The sequence below is a fragment of the Physeter macrocephalus genome, chromosome 13 (genome assembly GCF_002837175.3).
Source record: "Physeter macrocephalus isolate SW-GA chromosome 13, ASM283717v5, whole genome shotgun sequence".
Classification (NCBI taxonomy): domain Eukaryota; kingdom Metazoa; phylum Chordata; class Mammalia; order Artiodactyla; family Physeteridae; genus Physeter; species Physeter macrocephalus.
The window spans coordinates 22,315,817-22,326,240 of NC_041226.1; positions in this window are offsets into that span (position 1 = coordinate 22,315,817).

Genomic DNA, 10,424 nt, shown 5'->3' on the forward strand with positions numbered 1-10,424 from the left:
AAAAGGAATGAAATTGGGTCATTTGTAGAGATGTGGATGGATCTAGAGACTGTCATATAGAGTGAAGTAAGTCAGAAAGAGAAAAACAAATATCGTATATTAACGCATATATGTGGAACCTAGGAAAACGGTAAAGATGATCTGGTTTGCAAGGCAGAAATAGAGACACAGATGTAGAGAACAAACGTATGGACACCAAGGGGGGAAGGGGGGGGTGTTGATGGGATGAATTGGGAGATTGGGATTGATACATATACACTAGTATGTATAAAATGCATAACTAATAAGAACCTGCTGTATAAAAAAATAAATTAAATTAAAAAGAATAAAGTATATGGGAGGATGTGTGTAGGTTATATTGGGTTGGTCAAAAGGTTCGTTCACTTTTTTCCATAAGATGGCTCTAGTAGCACTTAGTTGTCTTTAACTTCATTCGAAACAATTTTGTTAGATTGTATGTGACAGCTGTCATATCAGCGTGCATTTAAAAGAATACATCAGGGGCTTCCCTGGTGGCGCAGTGGTTGCGCGTCCGCCTGCCGATGCAGGGGAGCCGGGTTCGCGCCCCGGTCTGGGAGGATCCCACATGCCGCGGAGCGGCTGGGCCCGTGAGCCATGGCCGCTGGGCCTGCGCGTCCGGAGCCTGTGCTCCGCAACCGGAGAGGCCACAGCAGAGGGAGGCCCGCATACCACAAAAAAATAAAATAAAATAAAATAAAAAATAAAATAAAAGAATACATCAAAATTTGTGAAATTTGTGTAGCCATTTTAATATTGAAGATGGAAGAAAACAAGGCAACTTTTTCGGCATATTATGCTTTATTTATTTCAAGAAAGGTAAAAACGCAACTGAAACGCAAAAAAAGATTTGTGCACTGTATGGAGAAGGTGCTGTGACTGACTGAACATGTCAAAAGTGGTTTGCGAAGTTTCGCACTGGAGATTTCTCGCTGGATGATGCTCCACGGTCAGGAGCAAATGTCAAATCAAGACATTAATTGAGAACAATCAGCGTTATACCACACGGGAGATAGCCGACATACTCAAAATATCCAAATCAAGCGCTGAAAATCATTTGCACCAGCTTGGTTATGTGAATCTCTTTGATGTTTGTGTTCCACGTAAGTTAAGCGAAAAAAAACCTTCTTGACCGTATTTCTCCATGCGATTCTCTACTTACATGTAATGAAAACGTTACATTTTTAAAACAAATTGTGACGGGAGATGGAAAGTGGATACTGTACAATCATGTGGAATGGAAGAGATCGTGGGGCAAGTGAAATGAACCACCACCAAGCACACCAAAGGCCGGTCTTCATCCAAAGTCATGTTGTGTATATGGTGGGACTGGGAGTCCTCTATTATGAGCTCCTTCCGGAAAACCAAATGATGAATTCCAACAAGACTGCTCCCACTTAGACCAACTGAAAGCAGCACTCGACGAAAAGTGTCCAGAATTAGTCAACAGAAAACGCATAATCTTCCATCAGGATAATGCAAGACCGCACGTTTCTTTGATGACCACAAAAACTGTTACAGCTTGGTCGGGAAGTTCTGATTCATCCGCCGTATTCACCAGACATTGCACCTTCAGATTTCCATTTACTTAGGTCTTTACAAAATTCTCTTAATAGAAAAAATTTCAATTCCCTGGAAGACTGTAAAAGGCACCTGGAACAGTTCTTTGCTCAAAAAGATTCAAAGTTTTGGGAAGATGGAATTATGAAGTTGCCTGAAAAATGGCAGAAGGTAGTGGAACAAAAGGGTCAATATGGGCTTCCCTGGTGGCGCAGTGGTTGCGCGTCCGCCTGCCGCACCACAAAAAAAAAAAAAAAAAAAAAGGGTCAATATGTTGTTCAATAAAGTTCTTGGTGAAAATGAAAAATGTGTGTTTTTACTTAAAAACCGAAAGCACTTTTTGACCAACCCAATATATAAATACAGGTCATTTTATATAAGGGGCTTGAGCATCCATGTATTTTGGTATTCAAGGGGAATTCTGGTACCAATCTCCCACGGATACTGAGAGAAGACTGTAATTTGGAAACAGCTGGATGGAAGAGATGCATAGGGCAAGGTACATGGGAAGGGGCACAGAGCTTCCATGCCCTCTTCGCGTGCACCCCCTCCCAGCATGTGGATGTGTTCCCAACCTGGAAGCTTTTGGAACCCCTGTCCTTTTGGGCTTTTATGGAGGCTTCATTACATAGGCATAATTGATTGCATCATTGGCCACTGGTGACCAAACTCAACCTCCAGCCCCTCTTCTATCCCTGGTGGTCTGGGGGGTGGGGGCAGGCTGAAAGTTCCAACCCTCTAATTGCATGTTTTTTTCTCCCCTGGCAACTAGCCCCTATCCTGTGGGACTTTACAAAAGTCATTTCCATTAACATAAAGTCAGGTGTGGTTGAAACGGACTTGTCAGGAATACAAAAAACGCAGTTGGAGAATTCCCTGATGGCCCAGGGGTTAGGACTCTGCACTTTCACTGCTGAAGGTGCGGGTTCAATCCCTGGTCGAGGAACTAACGTGCCCCAAGCCCCGCATGGTGGCCAAAAACGAACAAACAAAACAACAACAAACCACTAAAACACAGTTCACCTTTATCCTCTGGAGCTATTTTGGGAGCTGTTGAACAAAAGATGCCCCTAATGCTCTCATCACTTAGCAAATTACAAAGGTTTAAGAATCTATGTGGTGGAGGGCTTCCCTGGTGGCGCTGCGATTAAGAATCCGCCTGCCCAATGCAGGGGACACAGGTTCGAGCCCTCGTCCAGGAATATCCCACATGCCACGGAGCAACTAAGCCCGTGTGCCACAACTACTGAGCCTGTGCTCTAGAGCCCGTGAGCCACTACTGAGCCCACGTGCCACAGCTACTGAAGCCCGTGTGCCTAGAGCCCGTGCTCCACAACAAGAGGAGCCACCGCAATGAGAAGCCCGCGCACCGCAACGAAGAGTAGCCCCCGCTCACTGCAACTACAGAAAGCCCGCGCGAAGCAAAGAAGACCCAACGCAGCCAAAAATAAATAAATAAAATTTAAAAAAAAGAATCTATGTGGTGGAACTTGTGGTTTGGACGTCCCCCTGCAGATCAGCCTAGAGCAGCTAAGATCGCTGTTCAGAACCACACCCATGGCGCTGGAGGAGCACAGATTCTGTCTGATGGCCGGGTGCCCCTGGGAAGTGCCTTAGCCAGAGACCCACTACCTGAGCCCCAAGGCCTCTTCCCGGTCCACGGATCCAAAGCCAGTGCCACCTCTGCTGTCTGCAAAGAGGAGGGGAGCTAGGACCCGAAGGCACCGAGCCTTCCCCTTGCCCTGAATGCGCGTTTCCGAGCTGAGAGCGTGAGGACGTCGGGGAAAGAGGCGGAGGCGCGCGGCGGGGGTCCCAGGGGACCACAGCTGTCTGCGCACCACTGCTGTTAAGCAGAAGACAAACGCTGCTCAGGAGACGCCCCCACCCTTTAGCCTCTTCTATGCTGCCTTTTCCTAGCAGAATGTACTGGAACTTGTCCAGATTTTTAAAATGGCGGACTTCCCTGGTGGCGCAGTGGTTAAGATCCACCTGTCAATGCCGGGGACACGGGTTCGAGCCCTGGTCCGGGAAGATCCCACATGCCACGGAGCAACTAAGCCCGTGCGCCATAACTACTGAGCCTGCGAGCCACAACTACTGAGCCAGCGCACCACAACTACTGAAGCCCACGCGCCTAGAGCCCGTGCTCCGCAACAAGAGAAGCCACCGCAATGAGACGCTCGTGCACCGCACCGAAGAGTAGCCCTCGCTCGCCTCAACTAGAAAAAGTCCGCGTGCAGCAACGAAGACTCAACACAGACAAAAAAACAAAAGGCAATCATCAGCATTATCCACCTTCTCCTCCTCCTCCACCCCTTTTCCGGGGACTCTAATCAGCAGCGGCTCCTCCTGATTACAGAGTGTGGGCCACGGCAGCTGCAGTGATTAGTATAAGTCAAACGGCTGATCTCTTTGGCTCGGGAGAATGAAAAAGAACTCCTAACAGACAGTCGGGCTTGCAGCACAAGCAGCTTAACGGCCCTGCCTCTCGCCTCTCTCCCGCGAGTCCGCGTATGGGAGATGTCGCCGGGAGGGGGCGCCTGTTGCGCGGCTGCGGCTCTGAGATGTATGGAAGCGTCGCTACGTCCCTGTTGGGAGCGGTTCAGGGCAATAAAAAGAAAAAAGGTCAGGAGGAAAACCACAGTGAAGAGCATCTTTTTGATATAGTCAAGTCTCCTTCTGAACCAGGACTAAGCAGACATTTTTATAGCCTGGTGGAGAAGAGCCCGGACTTGGCCTGTTGCTTAGCAACGTAAAGTGTTAATAAAAACCATTAAGGTGAACATTTACAAAAGGCAGGTGGTACAAAGTAAACGGATGTCACTCATCTCATAATTGAAATGCGTGAAAGCTAAGTGGAGAGAGAGTAGTTTTTGCTTCCAAATTCGTCTCTGCAGAAAGCTACCAAACATTCCCTTGGGAATGAATGGAAATGTAGCTGTTGGTACATTAAGTTCAGTCTAATTCTGTTTTTAATTTATGGTGTGGGCATTCTAAGACGGCCAAAGTGGTTAGCATGTTTATTATGAATTTGTTCTTTCCGAAGATATTAAGTATTGTGCAGAGCCCGTGTGCATCACCACGGAATTGTCTTTATGTAAAGCTCTTCATACCTACATCTGTTACATCTTTTACATCTTTTATATCTGTTACATCTTTTATATCTTGTGACTATATTTTGCCCTATTCCTTCCCTTTCCTACCCCCTCAAAAAAGGCAAAGGCAGGAAAGATGATGACTTGGTAGGGGTGCAGGTTGCGGAAGGAAAACAAACTGATAGTTAATACCTGAAATCTTGTGCCAGGGGCTTCTGAAACCAGCAAACGTGAAACTAAAAGAGAAGTTGAGTCAACCATTGCTATTCCAGCTCTCAAGAAAAATGTAATAAACTTTGCAACCAGTTCTCCAAGACTTCCCTGGAGAATTAGACTGGGCAATGCGATTGTTATGATTTTATTAAAATTTGTGCAGCCAATAACCGTAACCCATTCGTTGCACCATTAAGGTATAGATAAATGTGGGAAGGAATGAAAAATATCTGCAACTGGTTAAAAAAAAAGGTACGTAGGTAAAATTTTTCTTTTTGGGGAAATCACACTCCCAGCTGCTGCATCCATAATATATGTATAGAAAATGGATTGGGGTTAAATCCACACGTATGTGGCCAAGGTACTTAAAAATAAAGGGCCCAGAAATGTACGGGTGGTGTAGTTCACCAAAAGGCCACCAGAGGGCGCCCAAGATTGCTTCCTACAAAACTGCAAGTCGCACTTCAAAGGACAGACTAAGCCCACGAAGGTTCAACATTTAGAGGTCTCCTTCCTGGAAAGTGGCGTGGAGAAGCAGGGCTGATAACCTTGGGACCATCAGTAGGAACTGGAAGATGGCTAGGCTAATGCTCACTGGTGGATGAGAAAGTCTGGACCTTGTTTTCAGTTGTGGTTTGCTGCCACGTGGTAGGAATTTCTCTCTCCCCTCCCTCTCAGCTTGTCCACCTCCAAGGGTACTTACAGCAATGCGGACAGTGACAATCCCAGGAAAGGTGTAATTACAGCCTAAAGGATATATAGGTATGAATGAGGGGATGTGTACATCTACAGAGGGGAACAGTGAGTGAAATCAGCTCTACCTAATCGGGAGAACTTTGTCATATGTTCTAAAAGTTAAAAGTTTTGAATGAATACAGGGATTCCTTTTATTTTCAAATACATATCGGAATCTCTTTTGTCTTGTTTACTGTGACTCACTGTATTATCTATTGCTGTGTTACAAATAACCCCCAAATTTAGCATTTTAAAACAACAATAAACGTTTATTATCTTGCAGTTTCTTTAGGTCAAGGATTCAGGGGTGACAGCTAGATAGTTTTAGCTTGGGGTCTCTCATGAAATTGTTGTTGTCAAGATATGAGCTGAATCTGCAATCATCTAAATGTCTGACTAGGCTTGAGGATCCACTTCCAAGAAGCTCACTCTCATGGCTGTTGGTAGGAGGCTTTAATTCCTTGCCCTGTGGATATCATCACAGGGCTATTTTGAGTGTCTCCACAATAGGCAGCTGGTTTTCCCCACAGTGAGATCCAACAGAAAGTAACGTAGAAGCCACAATATCTTTTGTGGCCTAACTTTGGAAGTCATACACCATTATTTCCTCAACATCCTAAAGGTTACACAAGTTAGCCCTATACAATGTGGGAGGGGACTGACTACCCAAGGGTGTGAATACCAGGAGGTCATAGGAGAGTCTCTTGGAGGCTGGCTACCACTCTGTTTTCCTTTTTTTTCTTTAATTGTTAAAAAAATATTTATTTATGGCTGTGTTGGGGCTTATTGCGGTGCACGGGCTTCTCACCGTGGTGGCTTCTCTCGTTGCAGAGCACGGGCTCTAGGCGCACGGGCTTCAGTAGTTGTGGCACGCGGGCTCAGCAGTTGTGGCTCGCAGGCTCTGGGGCGCAGGCTCAGTAGTTGTGGCGCACGGGTTTAGTCACTCCGCGGCATGTGGGATCTTCCCAGACCAGGGCTCGAACCCGTGTCCCCTGCATTGGCAGGCAGATTCTTAACCACTGCGTCACCAGGGAAGCCCCTCACTTTGTTTTCAAAATGCATATTTAAACACCTTTTCAAAGGCACATTTTACATGTTTAATGTTACTGTTCCTGTTTTAAAAATGTGTATTCAAAATTTTTTTAAAATTAATTTATTTATTTTTGGCTGCGTTTGGTCTTCATTGTTGCACACGGGCTTTCTTTAGTTGCAGCGAGTGGGGGCTACTCTTCATTGTGGTGCATGGGCTTCTCATTGCAATAGCTTCTCTTGTTGCAGAGCACAGGCTCTAGGCATGCGGGCTTCAGTAGTTGTGGCACATGGGCTCAGTAGTTGTGGCTTGTGGGCTCTAGAGCACAGGCTCAGTAGTTGTGGCGCACGGGCTTAGTTGCTCCATGGCATGTGGGATCCTCCTGGCCCAGGGCTCGAACCCGTGTCTCCTGCATTAGCAGGCGTATACGTAACCTCTGTGCCACCAGGAAAGCCCTAAACAAATTTTTAAATGTATACCAGAAGTTTATTTTCCTATGAGTACAAAGACCTCCCTCCTCTGTGGATCAGAAAACGATTTCTAAAGAGGTGTGTGTTGGGTGTATATGTGTGTCCTATCTCACACACACACACACACACACACACACACACATGTCTCACAACTGTAAAAACGGATGCGTTATGGAGAAGTTGTCTGCTTTCTGGATGGGAATGCTCTCGTTGCTTTCTGCATGCAGACGTTCTAGAAAATGACAAGTTATATTACACGTGTGTGGGGTGTATGTGTGTGTCCTATCTCACACACACACACACACACACACACACACACACATATGTCTCACAACTGTAAAAACGGATGCGTTATGGAGAAGTTGTCTGCTTTCTGGATGGGAATGCTCTCGTTGCTTTCTGCATGCAGACGTTCTAGAAAATGACAAGTTATATTACACAATAAAATTCAATAAAGTCATTCAGGGAGTTACTGGATCACTTTGCTTCATAATTAACAATCCCAAGACTTTTCTTGTATGACATGACACTAGCCATCCCTGAATAGTACCTGGAATGATTCTTATGTTCTCTTTTCACAAATGAGGGCTCTAAGGTAGAGAAGTTCGAAGCAACCTCAGAACTGGAGAATGGCTGAGAACTCAGTTCTAATTCACAGCGACCTTGGATGACATTAAAAAGTTAAGAGAGAAAGGCTCTGACAATCACTCAGCAGACAGCCTCCACTTCTGTCAACAAGAGGCAGTGCCCAGGCATCAGACAGCTCTGTCACCGACCCCAGCACAATATGGTGCTATAACAATTCCAGTAGAGTAGCCCTCAGCTTCAGAAACATACCTGAGTGCAATGCCCTTTGCAAGGAGCTTTGGTGGGAAAGGGCCTGAAAGGGTAATGCCAAGCCAAGAACTTTTCTTTGTGTCAAGCAAGTCAAGCTTAACAAACAGCCAGGGAACCTGGCTGTTTCTTTTGAGGATAAAGAATAAGGCTGAATAGAGGCTAAAAGCAAGGTAACTCTCTCAACACTAAGATCCTACAATTTCTATATAAGACCTGAACAAAGATCCTTCAGTGGGGAAGGGAGGTACGCCAAGCTCCACCAAAACCATCCACCTCTTGTGGTTAGGAGCATATGACTTTTGGAGTTAGAGAGACCTGAGTTTAATTCTCCCTTCACTTGGCACTGGCTGCGTGACCCTGGATGCTTTATTTAACCTCTCTAAGGCTAACTGTATCCCTCTGAAACATGGAGATAACATTTACTTTCCTAGTTAGTTGTGCGGTTATCTACCTATCTGAAACATAACATGACATTACATAGGATTTTTCTCTTTAAAAAATTGGATAAACTCTGGGGAAAATCAGGGCAGTCGGAATGTGTGATGTCCCATATTTAGGTCCTCCACATGCTGGCATTTCAGGATCCCCAGAACCATGGCCAGGTTCCCAACCTGCTCACCACAAAGCGAAGTCTGTTAGTTGAAAGTCCTGCCCACACACACAGAGCTCCAAATCAAACATGCAATTCCCTTGTTTAAAAAATGTGAACAAATAAGCAAGAATCATCAAGAAAGCCTTCGGCACAAAATAAGGACAAACTTCACAAGAAACAGAAAACAGACATAATTCAAGGGACAGAAAAGAACCATAACAAACAGCAAAAATACCCTCTAATTAGTGTCCTAAGAGAAAGTCACAAAGGTAGAGCACCTGTGAAAGAAGAACACGATGCTATGAAATTCGAAAAATCAAAGGACAGAGTTTTTGGAGATGGAAAAATTGTGATTAAAACATCTTCTTAATTGAAGGGTTGGAAAATAAAGATGAGTGATGAGAGAACTCCCACGACGGCAGAGGGATAATCTAGTTTGGAGAAAGAGGACTGATGGTTCCAGATGGGAAAGAGGAATTCTATGGAATTATTAGCATGACCGAGAACTTGAAAACACTTGAGGGTTAAGATAGAGAGGGTAACAAAAAGGCAATTTTAAACTCCAGGAAAACAAAAAGCTGTAGAAGTCATGGTCTAGATAAAAAGAGATTGGGGAGGAGGAGGTAGGCATGGTGCGGGGACTGCTGCTTTTCCTCCCAGGTCCTCTGTGCTAGTTGATCTTTTAACCACACACATAGTGGTTTGATGTCAATATTTATAGCTACACCAAGACGTAATTTTTTTTTTTTTTTTTTTTTTTTGCGGTACGCGGGCCTCTCACTGTTGTGGCCTCTCCCGTTGCGGAGCACAGGCTCCGGACGCGCAGGCCACCACCGCGCCACCAGGGAAGCCCAAGACGTAATTTTTAAAAGGAGTTAAGTGTTCATAGTTGTATGGGTTGAAATAAGGAGAAGCTGATTCCTTTATGCAGGAGTTGATTCTACAGCAAGATTCTAAAGCAAAATAAAAATATGAACAGGCAGCCAGGAATGGGAAGATTGTGAGCACATTCAAACTCTGAGAAGAAAATGGAAAAAGGAAAAACCTGACTTTGAACAGATAGAAATAAACCTATTTTTGGTTATCAGAAAAGGAAGAAAAAGCTCACTGCATGGAAATTTGAAGTGAAGGTGGGTAAACAGGGGTTGGAGGGACTGGTGATCCTAGTCTTTATGGAAACCTGGCTCCTCATGAACCTTTGTAGCAGATTTGCAAACTGTTTACACGGGGGCCCCTGAAGTATGAGTGGAATCAGGATGGAAGTCAGGTCTGGACACACCACCACTGTGACTGCCAGATCCTCCTAGAGATGCTGGCCCCTTATTCAAGGGTGGTGCCTTCTAAAATGGGTGTGGCCACACAAGGATCTGTGGGCAAGGATGTTCAGTGCAGTATTGTTTATAAAGTAAAGCAGAACAAAATGAAACCCAAGCCTGGAACACCTAAAAGAGGCAAAACATTTAAATAACTCATGGTACATCCTTATCATAAATCCTATGAGGCTGTTAAAAGGAGGCTAAGCTTTATAAACTAATATGGAAAGATGTCCACTACACATTAAGTAAAAAAGGCAACTTGCAGAAGAGTATACACACTATGAGTCTATTTGTGTTAAACATATGTGTATATACACACTATAAAATGTACTTTTATAAGTACATTTGAAAAAAAAAACTAGTTAGTAAAATAAACTGCCTGAGGTCTCTCACTTTTGTCATCAGTTTCTCTGGGAAGTGAAGCAGGGAGTCAGGGAAGCAAGCAGGTCAGGTTAAAGGCCAGAGAGGAAAAGCAAGAAAAGCCAGGGAGGTCTGGAGGGTGAACCAGGAAGAACTGGCAGAGAGCCTGGCAGTGAAGCACAGTGGTTAGTGAGGAAG